At 40.3% G+C, this 23,102-nt stretch overlaps 1 pseudogene; it reads left to right on the plus strand.

The window, feature by feature from the left end:
- LOC149276417 (zinc finger protein 335-like) lies at positions 1–23,028 on the plus strand (annotated as a pseudogene).
- Positions 23,029–23,102: the final 74 nt, after the last annotated feature.

Consider the following 23,102-nt stretch of genomic DNA (forward strand, 5'->3'; position numbering starts at 1 on the left):
ATGACCATTCGAGTCACATGGTGTAAACGTCACTTGTCCATCAGCCGGATAGAATTAGTCGCCACCGTGATCTATTGGTGCCCACGGAAGTGCCGGAACGGAGTATTATACGGTTCCAGTTTACAAGATAACGCCGCTGACAGTACAGAAACGAGGGCAAGAGAGGTAAGAATAAGTGAAAGTCATAGTCAAATGCTCCCAAGCCTTCTAGAAGCCTCTGTAATTAGCTAGCGTAGCTTTCTGCAGTAAACACCAAGATGGCGACTGAGCGCAGGCGGCTCAAGGGCAGCCCGGGTGCAGGACCCCGGGATTTGGAAACGTGTGTGTATTAATAGGATGGCTTTGAATAAGTGTCTCTTTACCCCTCTGTCGTGGTATTGGATATTTTAATACATATTCGTGGATATGAAAATAAGTGGCATATAAAAAAAAAAAAACCTGCGTTACGTTTATATGGCTGAAGTAGAGTCACATTACTCTACGCTAACCGTCTGACCTATATTAACCCTGACCCTATAATATGTATTTTTTTTTTTTGTTGAATGTATATATGTTTGGTTTATTTGTGTCAATATACTATAAACATTTCAATTAGTTTTGTTAAGCATCAATGTAAAGGTTGAGACCTTTTATTCTTTTATTTGGCACAAATGTCCTACTGCTTGAGGAAAAAGTTTGAGCAGCCAGAAGGATCTTAATTATGTCCCCCCCCCCCCCCCCGATAGATACTCCATGGTACTTTCGTGCAACTTGTAAAATGTAGTGGCATAAATGGAGAGTATATAGTGCTTTAAGGTTCGCTTCAGCCATCAAATGCAATTTAAATGAACATTTTGCCCCCTTTTCAAAAGCCAGGAGGATTTTCCCTCATGTGTGTTATACCCACCATCAGTCGGCCCCAGAGCTAGCTCACCCGAGAGTACTGGGAGACCCCACCATCATTCATTATTATGATCTTTTACTTATATAGAGCCAACAATTTATGCAGCACTTAATACAATACACATATTCAAGGGATATGACAAGACTAGAATTGACAGACTAAGACAAACCGATACATTGGGGGGAGAGAACCCTGCTCGCAAGCTTACAATCTTGAGGGAATGGGGTAACAAACATAAGTCACAGAGAAAGGGCGAGCGTTCATTTGCAGAAAGTACTCTTACTGAGGATAGGTTATGTATGTTTAAGTACTTGTGCTTAAGTACGCGTTAATCCTTGGTTTTGGTGTATGGGGTACTAGACTGTCACTTTAAAAAAAAAAAAACCTCTTACACCACAAGTGATCCATCAATGCATATGTTCCTCTCAGGGGTATGAGCCTCTGCAAGAATGTTTGACAGATGTATAAGAAGTGGTGGATAGTATTATCCAGTCCCTGACTAACCCCACTCTAATCCACCTCCAATTCCCTTCATTGAAAAAAAAATACACTGATCACTGTGATCAGAAAATATCAGATGAGGTTATACTAAAACACGATGTGCGATTTTAGGGTAAAGGAACCAAAGGTAATGTCCTAAGCAGAGCTTGACCCCGCCAATGCACTGAATATTCTGGAAATGGTGAACTGGATCTATAGCAGTCAGGTCGCCTCATAAATCTCGTATTTAACTGTTTCACCAACTACTCCATTGCCCTGGTCTCCTCAACCTTATCGACCCATTGCCTAATGGAGGGGACAGTAGTGGACCCCACGCACTTTGCAGCATGAAGTAAGTGAATTGTAAGAGCATGTTTGTATGTGGACATCTTCAGGCAGGAACGGTGGGGAAGCATCTCACTGGAAGTCAAGGAAGGCAGGACATTTACCACCTATGCGATCACATTGCGAACCTCTACCCAAAATGGCCCCACAAGTTTACAATTCTACCAGAGGGGGATAAAACAACCCTCTGATTCATGGCAACACCAACATAGCGGGTCCTATCCTCTATATCCTGAGGGTGGTGGTGTACCACATCTCTTGTACCCTAGTAATGGGAATCGGACCCCTTTTAAGGGCTCTGTTCCTGGGAGAGGCATCCTTGTGCCTGCATAGGAGAGCCTTAACAAACTTCTCCAAACCTGTTGGCCGAATGTCAGGAACCAATTGTTGGGACAACCAATTGTTATAAGGGGATTTCCCCATCCTGTGAAGACCTGAGAAAACCTTACTGAAACAGTCATTTGTAGGACCCCCTTTCCATCCCCACTGGAAGGTTTGGGTGAGAGGCAACATTAGAGAAGGGTGGGACGAAAAGTGTCCCCCGACCCTCCCCAGCTGCCAAATGGAGTGGTGCGAGGGAACCACCGACTTCAGTGATTCCAGGGGGATCCATAGGCAGTTTCCCAAATGGATCACGACTGGGCTTGTTCCAGTTCCACCAAGAGCATATTCTACGAACTGACAGACCACTTTGAGGCAAATGAGACGCACAATAGTATTTTTGTAAGTCTAGGAGGGTTAGTCCCCATTCCGCTTAGGGAAGGTAAGAACTTTAAAACAATCTGGGAGAGGATCCTCGACAGGCAAATTTTAGTATTAAATATGTTTAATATGTATAGGAATTCTTTAAAAAAAGAGGGTTCTAGGCAACAGATTAATTTTAATGGCATTGATGCGCACATAACAGAAGAAATGCAGTAGACCTAGGCCTTCATATCCTGGCCAAACGTGGAAGCCAACACCTCAAGGTTTTTTGAGGAACATGTGGCCCAGGTCCTTTGTGAGCCAGATGCTTTAGCTGCTTCTGGTACCATTTAAAGGAGAAGGCAGATAGGGGATAGCGTGAGAGGTTCAACACTTCATATTTGTCCCAAATAATTTCATAGTTTGAGAGGGACCCGTAGTTCGTCAAGAATTTTTGGCATAGGGCTCAGGGGTCATAAAACAGTAAATGGCAAGTTGTCAACATATGTGAGGATTTTATATCCCTGTGGACTTTGAAAGCCTGATATAGCCGGGTTACCCCTGATCACCTCTGTGAAGGGGCTCCAGGGTGAAGATAAGTAGTAAAAGGGAGAGGAGGCAATCCTGCCTAGTACCGATAGAAATTTCAAAAGGTGGTTAAGGTCTGTGGGACTGGACAAGTGCACGAGGTTGGGAACTCTCATTGTGTTGTCTCTGACCTCCCTACCTGGGAAAAAACCCTGTTCGGTTGAGGCCAAACCCGTTTTAATCCCGTTTAATCCTAGTTGCGAGGACCTTCACAAATATCCTTGTCTGCATTTAGCAGTGAGGTTGCGCAGTAGTCTGAAGGCAGTGTCAGCTCCTTTACTTCTTTTGGGAGCAAAGTAATGTTGGCCGAAAGGGAATGTGATTGGAATTGGGATCCCTCTGAGACAGAATTCAAGACCTTTGTTAATAGTGGAATCAAAATTTCTAAAACCTTGTATTGTGAAGGCCCTGGGGCCTTACTGGGCTGGGCACAGTATAGTTTATTTTTTATCCCTGTGCCAGCTTAATATTGGCATACCCAATGATAAAGGGTGGGAGAATTTTAGATATACTTTTTTTACCTATACTTTGCGGACATTGCAATAATATTACCACTAATTAACTTAAAAGAAAATGAATTGCTGTTTGAGTTTGTGACCAATATAAACATTTTGGAAGAAGACATTTGCATTGTAACGATTACTCTCTTAAATAACTATAAAAAAGGACTAGTGCTTTACCAAAGCTAACATTACTCAAAAATAAGAAAGTATCTTTTTATTCACTTGATTCCAAATGATCTTTAATCCTGGGGATTTTTTATAAGGATATATTAACTGAAACAATTTAACAGCTCTTACTCAACAGGGTCAGAGTTTTGTGAACTTCATGTCATATGGACCGGGCAGGATAAGGAACAACAACTGATGTCCATGTTGACATAACTATAAATCCAATTGGCAACTGACTCCATCAGTCAAAACAGAATTTTATTAATCCTTCACGTGTGCACACTAGTCTGTAGGTAATCTTTCAGTTTAAACTGTTCAGTAGTTATGCATCGTAAACCAACAGATAAACTGAGTAACACCTTGCATTGCGGGTATGGATCAAATAAGAACCACAAGAAAACAGAGAAATCAACTGAGTAACACATGCAAACCACGCATTGTGTGTATAGATCAAATGAGAAACTTAAGGATTTAAAGAAATGCCTATAACATTTTTAGGATAAATATCCTAAAATGTATGTATGAGTAAGTGTATGCTGCTTAGAGAGGTTGTGTATGTGTGCATGTAGTTATATGGAAGTGTATGGAGTGTATGTATGCGCAACTATATGGTGTTGGAAAGGCCGTGTGTAGGTATGTATGTATCACGTGTTAGATTGTGTGTATGTGTAAGTATAGAGCTGTCCCATACATATATTCATACATACATACACATTGCCACTTGCGCATACACACAAACATCCTGGCACACGCATGCCCTTACTGTACCCCTTTTTACCCCTCATCTACCGCCTGTTTTTCCCATCTCTTAACTTTTCTCCTCTTCCTGTCCCTCTCATTTCGTACTATATTGGGAGCATGAGGTCTGTTACTTCAGACCTCTGTATTGGTGCTCCCTGGCAGTACGCATGTTGAGTTGCCAGGATATGACTTCTAATCCCATCGTCTGACATAAAACACTGGAGTGTTGTGCTAGATGGTGAGGAAGCTGAGGTCTGAAGTGACAGACTATCAGCAATTAAGTACAGCAGGTTGCATGCCAAGTATTGATCTCACAGCTGTTCTTCTATTCGGATTAACCGTAAAAGACTGGACCTGGTACCCTCCAAATGGGACCAAGCATGCCAGCAGAAAGCAAAAGAAGACCTCAACAGCAATTAACCGATATGGGAAAGGCTGAACTTGATGGACGCATGTCTTTTTTCAGCCTATGTAACTATGTAACCTCACACGGTCTGATGCTTTTAAGTGTATTTTATTGATTAACCAGTGCTAGTATACACGTAGACTAGGAGGCTTGCCACATTTTGCGCCCAACTGGCGCTTTCTCATAAGCTTGGTACCAATGTGAGGGTGGGTATAATTAACATCAACCATCACTTACAACCTTAATTTGTACAGTAAAGTATCATCAGCCATCCTGTTTGTGGTTCTTTTAAGACTGATTGCTGATTAGAGAATAAATAACCATTGACTAACTAAGCAGTGATTGTACAAAAATGATACAAAATACAAAATTAATTATGAAACAAAATTACAAATAATTCATTACAAATATATACTGTATTAAATCATATTAATAAAATGCATAATTCAAATCCATGATCTCCTCAACCAGTTCTGCTTATCTGGCAGCATGTGGCGGCTACCCAGACCGGCTCTCGTGGAGCCTGGTTGTGCTGCACCCCTCGCCTCGGCACAGACCCAGGTCCGATGGCTTATCAGGAAATTTCCTGGTATCCTGGAAGCACCACTGAATCAATTAAATTATCAATAGAAAATAACCTGGCATGGTCAATAAATAGAAACAAAATCCAATATATAATCATACTAAGACACAAAAGGATGCACATAGCGTAGTGTTTATTAGCTATCGTTTTCCATGTTTGATCACACCAAATAATGCTTGTATGTACATGTATTTTTACGGAAGTATGCAGTTTTTGTGACTCACCCTTGGGACCTGCTCACTTCCTCTGCAGTGATTCATGCACACATGGTTTAAGTGTCAGAGAGAACCAGACACAACACCTGCCTTATTTCCTGGGAACTTCGCAGGGGTTTTCCATTCCTCTTTTATCATTTTTGCTTTTTAAGGCATCATTTTGCCCCTGTAGTAACATACAGAGACAATTAATTCTTTGAGACTTAAAGTTTGTGAAATTTTTGCCTGCCTCTCTGGAGCTGATGATTATTGCACAGTACTAGAAAGTCACCACCATATTTTGTCTCACTAATTTGTTTCTTTCTTGTAGAATTCGAGTCCTGTGAAAATGAATGTTCAGGGACAGGTTGTGGAAGAGACTGTCTTTGAGAAAGTTGAAGAAGAGACAATTGAATCAATATATGTTGATGTTCCACATAATGCACACGTTAACACAACAGAGGATGCTGTGAGAACGTTGGAGACCCAGGATCTGAGCATGGACCAGAACCTACATAAAATGACTGTTTGTGAACCTTGCATTAAGCCGGGCACTAATGACATGGATGCCGAAGAGACTGATATGAGACAAAATACTAATACAGAGCATCTACTCGTAAGTCTGAGCCCGGATGACCAAAACACACATGTTGTCGTAACACAACACCAAGACAACATAGGTGTGCAGGCTCTTAATATAATTCAGTATCCAATTGTTATGAACACACAGCAGCCCACTGTGGACCAGAGACAAGAGACATTCGATTCCCAAGAGTACAGCACCAAGCAAAGTTCTAATAGCGTAGGCACACAAGATTCTGGCATTGAACTGATCCCAGAAAATACCACACAAAATCACAGGTCAGAGAACAAGGGTAACCAGGAACAATATACAATACTAAATTCAGCTAACATAGACCCACATGAGGTGGTGATCATACAAGGCCATGTTAGCCAAAGTACACAGCATCAGGCTTTGTGTCAAAGACCAGATACCAATAACCACAATGTGGCTCCGAGCCAAAGTGCAGACAGCATAGAACAGAGCTCTTTCATGGAAACCAAAGCTACTTCCTCCACAAAAAGTCTGGATAACTTGGACCCACAGGATTCTGGGATTCCAGAAAGCCTAGAGAACATGGAAACACAGGACATAGAGCAGAATCTGAGCAGAGCGCAAGTGGTGTGCACAATGCAGAGCCTCGATCCTAATAGCTCCATTGAGAACCAAGATAACAAGATCACTGAGGTGACTGATGTTTCAGTGCCCAATGAAAACACAGTATGTATTTTACGGCTTTTTAATCTCCCCACTTTACTTCTTCAACCCCTACGTCCCTTGCTCATACAATCCCTTGGGGTCTATTCATTATTCCGGTGGTTTGTAAAAGAGCTGAAAATATGAACTTCCTGACTTCATTGTAATGGGCCAATACCAGTGATTTTTTTTTTGTGTGTGTGTAAGATGGGCTGAGCCATTTTCTGGAAAGTCACCTCACTGGTTTAACTTTGCTTTATACAGAGCCAACTCTTCTTCACTTGCAGGAGATGCTCGCTGGTGCGAGTTGTTTTAATGCATAGTGACGTTAGGGAGCTGGAATGGTCAGTTCTACAAACTCCATGGTTTGTGAATATACCCAAGAGCCACCCCAACCAATTTCTACCTTCACCTTCTACTCTTCATGGCGCTTATTATCCTATGTTTTCATTTTTCAGGAGCAAATGACACACACACAGGTAGATTCATGTCCATCTGTCTCATGCTCTGTGCCAGGAGTGTGTTCCATGTGTCATTCACTTTTCACTCAGACTTCACAACCTGTCCTGCTTCACTCGGATGCCACAGGACCAACCTATACCACCAGTTCATCTGTAGACAGGATTATACACAGCTCTATCAACCCTCAACTGATCCAGGGTAAGGCATAATCAAGGAGAATCTTGGCCTATACACTTCATTATTTTATCTCTGGAAAAACCAGCATCTGTCCCAACCCAGTGCCTGGCTCTATTATATATACAGCAAATATGGGCATTTATCCTCTCTTCATGATGTTTACTTCCTTCCATATAAACTATGGTAGCTTACCACCTGTTGCATATTGTTACTACTTTATTCTGTGTATGTTTGTGTGAAAGATGTCCTTTGTCCTCAGGCTGCATATTGACAAGTGCTGAGGGCAGGAACCCTGGAATTACTCAGTACCTGATCCTACAGGAGCCAGAAGATGGTAAGCTGGAACTCATTGTGAAATTGTGTAGAATACCTGGTATCACTTTATCCATAAACCCATCAGCTGCCAGTTAACATGTTTCCTGCAGAAGTTGTTGCTGTCTATACATATCATATCCTGTTTTGAGTGTGGCTGGTACGTTATGTGTCAGAACCTTTATATAACAAAATAGAGTGGTAATATTAAATATAATAGACACTTAAAGATGCAAACTGTTCCCCTCGATTCCAAGATGCAGCTACCATGAAAACAGGGCTGGGATATACTTTTAAAGAAAATACCAGGTTTATTTTCTGAGCAAGAATAAATGTACAAAGCTCTAACACAATAGTGTGAGATTTAGGGACAAAGAAGGACTTTTTTTCTTGTTGGAATACAATTAGTACTTTAGTTTGAGAACTTCATATGTTCTCTCTTTAATGCTTATATATATTCACCAATGACACTATTATCTTTTATTTATATACCGCCAACAGTTTACGCAGCGCTTAATACAATACATAAATTCAAGGGGACAAGACAAGAATTGACAGACTAAGACAAACCGATACATTTGGTGGAGAGAGCCCTGCTCGCAAGCTTACAATCTAGAGGGAAATGGGGTGACAAACATAAGGCATAGAGAAAGGGTGAGAGGTAGTGTGGTGGTTGGATCGATGTCAAGGAAGTTCTAGCAGCTAAGATGTTATGCTTCTCTGAAGAAGTGGGTTTTTAGATGTTTCTTGAATGTCGGGAGGGAGGGTGAATGCTGAAGGTTCCTTGGGAGTAGATTCCAGAGATATGGGGCAGCTCGAGTGAAATCTTGTAGACGGGAAAAGGAAGAGGTGATAAGTGAGGAGGAGAGCCTTAGCCCGTGGGAAGAACGTAGGGAACGAGTAGGAGAGTATTTGCTAATGAGGTCAGAAATGTACGGAGGAACAGTATTATGGATGGCCTTATATGTCAGTACCAGGATCTTAAATTTAATTCTAAGGGTAATTGGGAGCCAGTGGAGGGTTTCACAGAGGGGGGAAGCAGAAGAGGAGCGACGTGCAAGGAAGATAAGCCTAGCAGCGGCTTTTAGGATAGACTGTAGAGGATACAGTCGAGACAGCGGAGTGCATACCAGAAGAGTGTTGCAGTAGTCAAGACGGGAAATGATAAGTGAATGAACCAGAGTTTTTGTGGATTCTTGGGTGAGGAATGGGCAGATATGTTTTTAGGTGCAAGCGGCAGGATCTGGCGAGGGACTGAATGTGAGGGATGAAGGAGAGGTTTGAGTCAAGGATGACCCCAAGGCATCGGGCCTGGTTAGTAGGAGAGATAGTCGTGTTGTTAATGGTGATAGAGAATTCAGGTAGTGGAGATGGAGGGAGGGAAGATAATGAGTTCAGTTTTAGAAAGATTACGTTTCAGGTAGCGTTGTGACACCTCAGTGAAGTAATTTGGGTCTATTTACTCAATGAAGAGTTGTTTCAGCTCCTTCACTATACATCATGTATCCTCACCCACTGAATTAAGCATTATGCAGGACCAGCTCAGCCCTTTTAGCTGGCAGTAAAACCAGCTAAGTGTTTGCCCTTCAAAATATCTTTGCCCTTCATAATGTGAAAAAGCCCCATTGTCTTGGCGGTTGTCCTGTTAATTGCCTGGTATCTTGATTTACCAGCTACGTGTTATTCAACATAGTCAATTGATGATTTCTGTGTGCCCTTATATGTATGTTTTTGTATATTATTTGTATATATGTATAAATTTGTGGTACTATGTGGAAATAAAATTACACTGTATTTCAGCTGGCCCAAGCTACCCACTTGCTCTGAGTCCAGTAGCTGTAGGGGAGATGTCTCTGTCACATGACTCTTCCTGTGGCCCCGAAGCAGTGTCTGACATGGATGCTTTGGAAGGAATGATGGAGGTGGTTGTGGTGCAGCAATACAAGTGCAAGATGTGCCAGTACAAAAGTGCCTCCAAAACGACACTACTACGCCATGTCAGAGAGCGCCACGTCCAGACAGGTACCAAGACCATGTTCTGAAGTCAACCATTGTAAAGGCCATATGCAAACAATAATATGTGTATTTATTTTCTAGTCAGAAGGTTGCAAAATTAATTCCCATGGCTCCCTCCCCCCCCCGTTCTGATTAAGAATAGACACAACATTGTTCTCTACCCTCCCAAAGAAATATACAAAATGTAAAGAAAAGACTTTGTAGTTGGTGTATAGACATGATGTTGGTGGAACATGGGAAAAATCCATGTCTGACCGCCGTATCTTGGCAAAGTTGAGTCCAGACACTCATGTCAACATGACTAGACGCTTGGCACTAACACATATGCACACACACCCAAATACTGAAACTAACACAACCACACACACATACTAACATACCCAAAAAAGCTGCATGTTCACAAACTCGCATACCAACATGTTGACCACCATGTTCACGCACTAAAATATCTACATACACACTTTCACTTACATATCCAAAGACACATGTTTACAGACGTACTTTTGATAGCATACCCAGGCACCCATTGTAACATTCCCAAAGACACATGTTCTCATATACCCAGACAGACCCCCCCGATCCACCAAAGTCTCTTGGTTTGACCCTAAGTCTCAGAGGGAAGGGCTGCTTGTATGGGTCACTTTTCTCCTGGTAGGGGAGTAGCCCTTGTCCGGCTACTGAAAACTATCTAGGGGTTGCCCAAGCTACATGACCAGCTAGCTATGTCCACTCTTCCAAATAATGAAGAGCTCTGTTTAGCTTGCCCTGTCAAGTCTCCAGGTATGATGGCCACTGCCAATATGCAACATACACTTACCTCCTGTGGTTTCCTGTGAAAAACCTTAAGTGTAGTGAGCCTTGGGGAAAGATGGTCCTGCTAATTTTTTTTTTATAAGCGTCCAGTAATTACTGTAGAAGTTCAGTTTGCCCAACTTTTGGTGCTCATGGTCTTCCAATCCTTTGTCAACAATATAGAGTGAGACTGAGGACACTTCTGAAATAACCTAATATTTTGATCAAATGGAGTGTTCAAGTTGACAAATACAACGTGATAATAAGTATGTCATCAACAACAGGGAAATGCATATTTCTGACAAATTAAACAATGTTCCACAACCTCTCATGTTTGCTTCTCAGACTCAAAGGATGAGCAAAAGGGTAATGTGTGCAAGGTGACACGATCACGGGAAGAGGACGAGGAGGAGGAAGATGATATTGTAGATGCCGGTGCAATAGATGACCCAGATGGTAAAAATATACACATTTCTGTGAAGCTTTAACAAATACAAATGGAGGTCAATTTCATATGCTTTGCTCCACAAGAACACAGCTTGGTTTAGTGAAATTCACTGTGTGATAAATGGCAGATTATACTGTAGTTTACAGGGTTTGTCCTAAGATTCCCGGGGGCCAGATATGAGATTATATATGCATACAATACGAATGTATACTTTTTATTTTTAAAAAATTGTGTTAATATAATACTTTTATTATTATAATCATTATTTGATTTGTATTTTTCTCAGAGATTTTTTTTGAGTGATCTTCTAACGGTGATCCCCGCACTGGACACCACAGGAAGAAAGTGCCCAAAGATCCTTTCTGGTATTGATAGAAAGTTGTCAGTGCTGTGTTTGAGCAGAGCCAGCAAATATGGCTATTGCTGACCAAGTATGACCTAGGTTACACTTGCTGATGTAAAATAACATAATATTACTTCCTCTGCCATTAAGTGATGGTTCTGTGGGGTTGTAATATTACATCATCGATGCCTAAGGGGTGAAAGCACAGTAAAAACACAATGGTCAGTGCACTAGCAATTTAGTAAATGATCCCTGGTATAATTATGTATTTCAGATGACAGTGACTATAGTCCAGGTGAAGAAGCAAATCATGATCATAACTTGGAACTTGCTGATGGGACCCTCGCTAAAGAAAGACCTCGCAGGCGACCTGGTCGTCCACGCAAGATTCAGCGTATCCAAGGTGAGAATAATTACTTTGTGTTTGAATTTCTTAGACGAAGAAATCTTCAACTCATCTTCAACAATATGTGCTCCTTGCAGGCCCAGAAATAGGCGCTGATTTACTGCCTGTCAGTGACAGTAAAGTTGAGGATCTCATTAGTCCATCTGTCACTGAGAGCAAGGATCCCTCTTGTAATATCCATGAGGAGCAGAAACCTCTAAATAAAACCCGTGGGCGACCTCCTAAACATTTCCGTGGGAAGAAATACCGCAGATACAAAAGCCGCAGGTAGGACTATTTTCCTTGTCTGTGGACTGTAGTGCATTTGTCGGAGAAGCACAGATTCTTATAAGCTTTTCATTGTTTTGCGTTATTCTGTTAAGTTTAACACATTAACTGGGGACTTGACGATTTCCAATTTCAGGTGCCGTGATAAGGACCTAAACATGCCTTATTTAACCCCTTCGCTCACCTATGGATGTACCGGTACATCCAAAAAACGCATAACAAGAAACCCCTATGGATGTACCGGTACGTCCTGCCCTTCTTGTAGCGGCAGGGATACATCCCTGCCGCTACACGGGTGGACTCACCCTTTTCTGCTGCCCGATCTCCTGTAATAGCTTCCTGCGCGAATGCCGGAAAACCATACCATTGCACTGATAACAGTGCAATTTAAAAAACCAAAATACAAAAAAATTTAAAAAATAAAATAAAAAAGATAATAATAAAAAACCCTTACATCTCATTGCCCTAACACACCATCTACCCAGTATAACCCTCCTGCCCCCGTTAAGCCATAAGCATAAAAACTCCCTATAAATTTGGTATTTCTGAAATCAGGACACCTGAATTGATAAACTTGGAGGGGATTTTCAGTCACTTTACCTAATTTTGTGAGGATTCAGAGGGGAAAATTTTATATATATATATATATATATATATATATATGTTTTCATTTCTAATTTTCACTAGTTTTTACTAAATTTCTCATCCTAAATTTTCAGCTAATTATCTAACTATGGTATCAAAAGAAAGCTCTATCTCCCCTTGAAAAATAGATATAGTTTCCATGGGTACAATATTCGTAGGAAAGGAGAATAATTGCTGAACCAACATAGCGCAAAAGGCTTTAAGGTACCAAATACCCCTGGGACTGAAGGGGTTAAACCGAACCCTTCTGTTTTTGCTTGAACATTTGCTTCCAGAATTAATGAAAAATACGTCAGTTTTTGTTTTTTTTGTTCATTACATTTGACCCTGGATTTGATCAGGTCTTTGATGCATAGGTATTATAAATCACCGAATAAGCAGTTGCTCAGGCCCTTCCTCTGCCGCGTGTGTGGCTCCCGTTTTCTTACACACGAAGATTTTACCTTCCACGTCGGCTCTCATGATGGCAACGATCCTCAGACCTTCCGATGCCAGCAGTGTAATTACCGGTGTCGGAGATGGTCCTCACTCAAGGTGAGCGGATGGGAGGAATGGGACAATGAAAGCGTTTTATTAGGGGTCCTATTTGTAGATATCTGAGGAACACGTTTTACACATGACAAGTGCTCAGGAAAAAAGGGCGTTTACAGACATTTTGGGGATATTTTTTTATGTACATTTTGTGCAAGTATACCTTCAGTCAGAAGTAACACTGTTGCAGATATATTTTCACATAGATTCACAAGATTCTCATACACTATTGAAAATAAATACTATGTATTAACTATGCAATAAATGTAATAAAAGTGGATAATATGCTATAACCATTATTTGCCTTTTTCGGCAAAATAAATATTATCTTGAAAGTTGGCTTTTTAATCCTACTCGGCTAATAAAGTTCTAACCTTTTATGCGTGTAATGTGTATTGTGAGTCTTTGATACTTTTGTATCGATTGTATGTTTTAATAAATTAATATTTATGATCTTGCATGGGATGAAGAAAAATAGAAATCTTGGAAAAATAACTCTGTGAATCAAGCAAAACTATTTAATGGTCTTTAATAGAATTAAAACAGAGAATCATCTTGACAATTGTGGGGGATGAAGAGGGAAATGAAACGCGAAGGGAGCAGAGTTAAAGTGCATCCAGTTAAGGCCAGACTCCATTTTTTATTTGTTTATCTTTAATGATTTCCACCAGGAACATATGTATAACCACAAAGGAAACAAGCCACACAAGTGTGATCAGTGTGATTATACAAGTGTGTACAAGAAGGATGTGATAAGACATTCAGCTGTGCACAAGCAGGAACGGTGAGTGGATTACTTAGAGGCGGTGTAGAAAAAAAAACAAAGTTCTTAAAAGTTTGCACGAAAGATAACTTATAAAGAGTAAAAATACTGAATAAAAGTAAAACATCTCTGTATTCAATTAATTGCATCACGCAATTTCCAGATTTCCCTTCCCTTACCATATCCTCTGCAAAGAGCCGTTTGGTCTTTGAGCAAGCTGATGCCTCAGCATGTAGATTTTGGCCTTTTTATACATTTTGGGACACTTTTTTTGTTTTTTAAATACAAGTGCAGCTCTGTATCTGAATTTTATAATGTATGAAGCGTTTTGCTGTGTTTGTGCTTCATCGGAATTCCTGATCAAGTTGAATCTAATTAGATTTCCAGCTTGTTTAGTTGGTTTCTATTGTAATTGCTGCAGTTAATTAAGTAGTGACATCATTTTTACTGTCTGTTTTCTTTTAGAAAGACAACCAACGACCTGGTGAGTGCATTTTTTATTTTACTGGCCAAACATATACTCATTGTTTATATACACTTTCCCTTAACTTTTGTTAACATTGCGCACTCTGTGTACCCGGGACCCCTTTTCATCTGAACTCACAATGTATATTATACTGTCTTTTCTGTTGTCAACCGTCCCACGTAATAACTGCACTGAGAAGGACCTGAAACTTCTTTTCTTCCTCAAGGTAACGAAACCTACCTCCTACCCCTGTCCTGTGTGTAACCGTGTTTATAACATGCAGAAGAGATTGACTCAGCATTTGAAGACGCACAGTGCTGAGAAACCCCACATGTGTGACAAGGTAATAAACATACACATTCACAGCTCAATGTGCATTGTAAAGATTGTATTGTATGTGTACTTACAATGTGCTTTCTTTTGTTCCTGATAGTGTGGAAAAGCTTTCAAAAAGCGGTATACATTCAAGATGCACCTCCTTACTCACCTACAAAGTGTGGACAACAGCAGGTAACAACCACCATCCCTAATAATCTTAGACTTACAAACCGCTCTGTACAACTAATACCACCTCAAATACACTGCGGAACATCATGTCTACATGCGGATATGTGTGTGTACAGTATCTCACAATACACCCATTAGCGTTAGCATTAGCGTCTCAGTAAGAATCCGGGATTCTATGAAATATATATATACTTTTTTTTGTAAATAACTGCCAGTTTTAACCAAATCTATTGTATGTGTTTTTAGACAACTTAAATATGTAATGAATGCATGGTTACTATTTAAAATGCGAGTTCCCCAAATTTCAGGTTAACATTTCACCTAGCAATGAAATAGAATGAATTCCTACAATCAGGAAATCCTGATAAATAAACCTGGCATATGTAATTGCTAAAACTGCCAGTCATTACCATAAATGTATATGTGACAATTCAATCTCTTCTGTATGTGATCGTGCTAAATATAGAGCTGATTAGGAAATCCCTCGCCAGTGTCCCTAGGATGTCTTCTGCACAATTAACTTTGTATACCGTGCAGCGTATATAATTGGTTTGCAGATTAAATCATTATGCTTATTCTCGGAGCGTTTGATCCTTTTCGAATGAGATTCCTTTCCATCACTACCCTCTTCATAAATTACTATAGCTGTTGTTATATATGCTAATTAAAATCATACTTACCATTTCAAACAAACCCATACAAATTAACACATTTAATTAGCAATTTTAATGCGAGCTTTCTTCTATAATATTGTATTTTTTTATTTATTTTTTTGACTGTATCCCATTATCAATTTTGGCATGGCACCATAATGGTTAAAGTCCATATGTAGATAAAAAAAAAAAAATGAGGTATGTGATTAAACATAATGGCTAAAATGCATCTTCGCACATCAGTGCACCTTTTATTAATACCGGTAATATTTGGTACGGCAATCTGTATGTTTGTGCAGCTTCAAAAATCCAAGCAAACAACTTTAACTAACTCATGTATACGCAGGCAACCAATATATAACGAGACATCCAATCCTTTTGGATTTATTCACTAAAGAGGTACTTGGTGGAAGAGCTGGAGTATTATCTCACGGATTTCCCTTTACGTTATGAAGAGCCAATCTCTGGGGGCTTTGCTCCAAGAATAGTTCCATGGCCCTGTTTAAAGCATATTAAAATTGGTTTTATTCATTCAGTCACCTTGCTGATTGAACTGTACATTATACAGGGCCAGCAATACCCCCCACAAGAATTTAGCTAGGGATGACCCTTTAAAATGCATAGTAAATTTTAAGGAGTTGAAATCTACTAGAGCAGGTATTCACGGATGACATTGACTGATTCTCGTAATCTGTGCCCCTACAGGTATAAGTGTGAGTTTTGCGAGTATATCTGTGAAGATCGGAAACGGCTTCTGAATCACCAACTTACCCACATGAATGATAAGCCGTTCAAATGCAGTCAATGCAAATATCACACCTACCGACAGGACTTTTTGTTGTCCCATGAAGCCACCAAGCACTCAGGTTTGCGTTTATTAAAATAGCATGGGTGTCCTTTGGACGCTACCTGGAAGAGACTAGCTGTATTTTTGTACCGTAATAATTTAACCATGTGGCTTGTATATTTTTAGGTGGAAAGCCATTTGCCTGCGACTATTGTCACTTCACTACCAAGCACAAGAAGAACCTGCGCCTCCATGTGCAGTGTCGACATGCACATCTATTGCAAGAATGGGTCCAACGCAACCCTGAGGAAACCCCCTGCCGGCGCCGGCCATTCTTCTCCCTGCAGCAAATTGAGGAGCTAAAGCAGCAGCACGTTCAGCCTGAGAACCCTGATGCTTCAGCACCTGCAATCCAGGAAGTCCAGGTAACTGTTTAAGACTAAAGACTAATTCGATAGTGAAGGTGATAGTTTCTGTGAGTCTGAGATGAGTGACTAGTCGTTCTTGGAATGGAAGAATTAGAAAGATTAAGGAAAAAGGCTAAGAAGAGTATAGATGATAATGTCTATGTACACAGAGGTAAATAATATATGTATAACCAGATATATTGGATACATTTACTAAGGAGGGCTATGGCTTTACAGAAAAACCCACACTCAAGGTGTTCAAGACAATGTCATTTTTTATTTTATGTCTTCTACGCTCACCCAGCCCACCTCGATGACACTGAGTGGTGTAATGGCTCCGAATCCCCATACAGAGCTTACCTATCACATGCTGCAACAGGGACCTCAACCAGGGAATGCGCAGCCACAGAACACACTGGAAACTGCTGCAATTATATATGAGCAAGGTGAGAGACATGTGTAAAGTAGGCAAGGTTCTGGGAAGGTTTCTGTTTTCCAATTCATAGAACCAGATAAAAGTTTCAGATCTAGGATTTTATTGTTGACTCTGATTTTAGGTGAAGAAGAAGACCTCACAACCCGCGCAGCTCTTGACCTTCTTTTAAATATGAGTGCACAGAGGGATGGACAGGGCGGCCCCCTACAGGTATGTGTCCAGAAGCAAAGAACACCATGTAATGTTGTTCTCACTAAATACTGATTTAATTTTGATTTTTTCTTCTGTTGACTCGCTTTGCATTTTGTAAAAAAAAAAAAAACAAAAAAAAAAAAACCATGTATATGTTCTTGCTTTACAGCATTTTTTCACTCCTGCATAAAACTTTTCCACAGTACTGTTATATATTTGACTTGTGCATTTGGACTCCTTGAATTGCAATTTCACAGAAATTTGGTTAATTTGACAATTCATACAAAGGCCTGAAAACGAGGCCAGACCCCCCACAAATTGGAGGAAAACGAACCAAGAGGCTCAGAATTCTCATCTGAAAGTCATGGGTCTGCATTCACTAGCACACTCTAAATCTGCAGACTGCTTCCACTTCTGGCGACCGCTTCCGCATCTTCTATTCTCTCCCTTATCCTTTCTATTCAGTCTTCAATCCTTAATCTGCTGTCTTCGTCTGCGTCTCCAGACATACCCCGGCAGCAGCTATCGCCAAAATGGCGGTGCCGCAGTGACGTCCTTCCCAATCTTCCAATCGGGGAAGAGGAAGGTGCCGCAAGCACCGCCATATTACCCTCCCTTCACATGAGGTCGAAATGATAACGCTTGCGATGACTTCCTCTACCCCGACTGGAAGATCAGGGAGGTGTCATCACAAGCACCGCCATATTGCCCTCAGTTTACCTGAGTGCAAAATAGCTGCACTTGCAGTGACGTCATCTCCCTCAATTGGAGTATCGGGAAGTATGTCACCACAGTGCCGCCATTTTGATCAAGGTTGCCGCTGTGTTATTCTGCAGAGATGCGGACGAAGAAAGAAGATTATAGAATAATATAGAGAAGATGGTCAGCAGAGAATGTAGGGAAAAGTTTGGAGAGTGAGTGAATGCGGGCAGTGGGCAACAAAATGCCCCTTAATTTGTCGGTGAAACAAATGGGCAGGGAACGAAATTCGTAGCATGAAAATGAACGGGCCAAAAACAAACTGAAAAATGTGTCACTTTTTGCCCATCTGCACATGTCTAGTATATATAATGTATATTTTGTAAGGTGTAATGGTATGAATATTGTGTGTGTGTGTGTTAAATTGTCTGACCATGTGGTCACTCTGCACATGAGCATCTTTTATGATTATTTTGAAAACAGGTGGCTGTGGTAAAATCAGGCTCCTGTGGTGAGGGTCAAGGGTCAGAGGTCAGTGCTCAGGAACCACACATGGCTCAAGTCCTGACCTTGCATATGGATGAAAGAGAAGTGACAGAGGTCCAAGAGACCGGATATGAGGAAGCCGATGTGCAGCAGATCACTATTAACACCGCATTCACAACAGCTGAGTACAGTCTAATAAACACAGACAACATCCAGACATCACTTTGCAGGTATGATTTGGAGTTGAAAACATTTTTGGTTAATTAGAAAGGGCTGGAGGAGTCAATGGCATTGCCGAGGCTGTTTAATGATAGGGTAATGAAACCGTTATTGCTTAAGGGTGGAGAGTTGATGGCAATCAGAAAACTTAAGGGGAAAGTTGACAAGGAAACCTGAAACATTTCTGTTGTTGGCTGCAGTGATGCTGAAATCCCTCCAGAGTCACCTCAACATATACTGGACGATAGAGTGAAGGACAAAAATACACTTCAGGTTCTTCATAAACCGCAGCAATCCCAGGTCAGACCCCATATTTGCCTTTACGGCTTTCCAATGTTATGCAGTATGCTTTAAATTGTTACTTCTCCCTCAATACTTTCTTTTTCGCTCTATTCTTTTTCTAAACATAGGTTGCAGCAGATCATTCTCCGCCACCTCCTGTGGCTAAGAAGTTTTCTTGTAAGATTTGTGGTTCTTCCTTCTGGGGTCGAGCAGAGATGGAGAGTCACAAGAGAGCACACGTGGAGGGAGGGAGTGGATTCAAGTGCCACGACTGTACCTTTGTTGCAGCATCTTGGCCTGAAATTCGGGTATGGCAATAACCTCACCCCTGTCATTACTTTTTATTTTTAACACATTTTTTTTCTTGTTTCCTGTCACGTCTGTTCGTTTCTGCATTCTAAATATTCCCGAAATATGTTTTGAGTTTGTTGTTTTGCGTCATAGATCACGTTTTACATTTTAGCTCCGCTTTAAGTTTAACCAGGCTCGAGAAGTTACATGATGTCAAGAGGCGCAAACTTAGTACCAGTAACACCATCAGCCTCATAATGGAGGTTGTATGTACATATATATTCACAGCAGTACGTACATACAGAACAGGTGGTGTTCTTGTTTTGGAATAGATTTACTGGGATCTTTGGGTGCTTGAAGTAGATGGCAACAGAAGTCATGGGAAACTCAAAAATATATATATATAACTAGCTTGGGTCTCCTTACATTACCGGCTTACATATGATAAATAGTTAATTCTAGTTTTAAAGCCTTAGAAGGTAGAGGATTGACGTCCTACTATTTCTGAATATTCCTGTACACTGTTAAATGCGCTTTGGTTGTACGACATGCATTGTGGGAAAATATGAATGTGTCATATGCAATTCCAGTATCCAAAGCGTGTATGTATAGCACCTAAATGTTGATTTAATCTGTGATACATACCTTTTACTCAGATCACCATGGTATATCTTAGGCTGTACAGTGGAGTTATTTGTCATTCACGAACCTAACGTGAATGACATTAACAGGCGTTTCCTGATCCTACATGTGGAACTGCTCAATTAATTTCTCATTAGCCAAAAAACTAAATTTACCCCGCAGGAAGTGTATACGTTTGTGAATTCCACAAACACTAAATAAGATCTTTTTATTTCTGTCATTCTGTACTCTAATATCAATTCCTAACTGTCAGGTCTCATTATTGTCTTACATGCCATGCCATGTTCTAGGATCACATGTCTCTGCACTCTGACCTCCGTCCTCACCGCTGCAATCAGTGCAGTTTTGCATCTAGGAATAAAAAGGATCTAAGCAGACACGCCATGACACACACCAACCATAGACCTCACTCCTGCCACTTATGTGGACAAAGGTGAACAAGCTTGTTTTTTTACTCCAGTTTTCATTCTTTCACCTTCCTATCCCTTTTAACCTGACTGTTATAGATTCACATTCAGTTAACCTTCTTTGTTTCTGCCCCAATTTATTGTATATAGAAGTCTTTATTTCTCTTTTTTCTTTTATTACACTTAACATTTTATGTTTCTTTCCACCTTTTATGTGTTATTTTGTAACACTTTAGGTTTAATAGGAAAGGTCACCTGAAGTTCCACATTCAGCGTCTGCATGGCGGAGTGAGCGCACAGCAGCCTGAAAATGAAGGTATTATGTGTATGCAAGAAGAAAACATTATTTTAACATGTACATATATTGTGGCAAGCATATTTGCCTCATGGGATCAACAAGTCATTCTCTGTTTTCAGAACTTACAACTGCCCCGTCTTTGGAAGAGGAGCATATATTTCTTACTCAGGAAGAAACTGTAACCAACCAGGTTAGAAACACAAACATTTTTATTTTAATGCTGATAGTGGTCAGGATTGTTCAGACTTTGTAATGTGCTTTAATTACCTTATGCGTGATTTTGATGCATAAAAACACCATTGCATTTTGTATGTAACTTTTATAGGAGAATACAGCATACATTCAGGAGATCACAACAGCTGATGGGCAGACCCTCCAGCAGCTTGTTACAGCAGATAACCAGGTAAAAAGATTTAAAAAAAATCTCTTTATTTAATGGTTTTTTTCAGCTATCAACATGTAGAAATGTTTATCATATTATTCTACATATATTCATCACCATTTCTTTTTCTAGGTGCAATACATCATTTCCCAAGAAGGTGTGCCTCACCTTATTCCACAGGAGTATGTCGTCCTGCCAGAGGGACACCATATTCAGGTAGCTTTGGCATTCCCTTTTTTCTGATTCCTCCACAAACTCCAACATGTGGAAATGTTAATTTCCTACAGTAATTAGTCTTAACAGGATGGCTAAAAAAGTTGTGATTGATCTAATTTATCTGATGTTGAGTGTTTGCTTTTTAGAAGACCACAGAGAAGAAAGGGGATATTGGCATAACAAACGTACTTAGAAATGTGCGAAAGCAAACATACTTGTCAAATGAACATTAAAGTAGCTTAATTAGGGGTTTTTTTTTGCTTTCTTTTGGAAGGGTAGGTAGAAGGGTTGAACTTGATGACTTAGGTCTTTTTTTCCAACCTTTTTTCCACACATACTAACACCTGTTACTAACACAAATAATCATGCTAACACCATGCACTTAACACCATACACACACATGCTATTATATGCTCACAAACATTAACAGCTTACACGCTAACATCATACACTCATGCACAGGCATGTTTAATCTCATACACAAATACACATACACGCTAACAGTACATGCGGATATACACATGATAATGCCATACAGTAACATGCACACACATGCTAACACCACACTATTATATACATGCACACACTATCCAACAACATTCACTAACCCACACCCACTGACTCTAACACTATACACACATTATATGTGTGTGTATATATATATACATACACACACTGTCCGCTTTATTAGGTACACCTGTTCAATTGCTTGTTATATATATATATATATATATGTGTATAGATATGTATATATGTGCACATTGTTTACGTGCCATAGGACTGGTTTATTATAGTACACAGACTACTAGGTTACTTTTGGTGTACATGAAAAAAAAAAAGAAAAAGGCCTGGACTTAAATGGCATCTTAAGGAACAAAACCTAACTTAAACATGTCCAGTACAGTACATCCACTATTCAGGTTTACAGCCATTAGGAAAACCCAAGCAAGATTATTTTATTTAAGTCAATGTTGAAAAGGGCACTCAAAGGCATTGGTGCAACTTCCTAAGGTATCACGTAAGTACATATACCAACACAATATATGCAATATATACTTACTCTGTACTCTACACGTGCGATTATTACAGAATAAATCTCAATTCGTTGTTCTGGGTTTTTTCTAGCTTTGAGCGCAGCCTTTTTGCATTTATTAGTGTTAGTAAAATAATTTTGTTTTTCTTCTTTATTAGTTCAATGAAATTTATATGTATTACAGGTTCAGGATGGGCAAATTACCCACATTCAGTATGAGCCAGGAGCCCAATTCCTTCAAGATCCACAGGTATCCTACATTCTCTAGCATTCCTGGCAGTGCTCCATTAAACTAAAACTCTTTATGGGTAAACGCCACAATTGGATGTGGTAAGGGTTCTAAGCGTTGGTTTATTTTTTCTGCAGATTCACTTTGTCCCCATGTCGCCTACTCAGCAGCTCCTCACACAGGAACAGCTTCAAGCTGCTGCACACTCCGCTGTCACAGGTCAGAACAATGTATAATTGTAAAAAAAAAAAAAAAAACTGGTTTGTCATGTAACGTGTATAACACATGTCCCCTCCCCAGCTGTGGCAGATGCAGCAGCGACGCAGACAGTGTACACAGAAGAGAGAGAGGACACTCTACAGCAGGAGATAGAGTATGATGTGATCACTTTGACCGACTGAGGTGATCTTCCAATACAGAGTCTTTCGCCATCGACGTTCTCATTTGCCTATGATGTCATCACCCTTTCCTGCCT

The sequence above is a fragment of the Sceloporus occidentalis genome, unplaced genomic scaffold (genome assembly GCF_023333645.1).
Source record: "Sceloporus occidentalis isolate IW3139 unplaced genomic scaffold, rSceOcc1.0.p SCAF_240, whole genome shotgun sequence".
In the NCBI taxonomy this organism is placed as follows: Eukaryota; Metazoa; Chordata; class Lepidosauria; order Squamata; family Phrynosomatidae; genus Sceloporus; species Sceloporus occidentalis.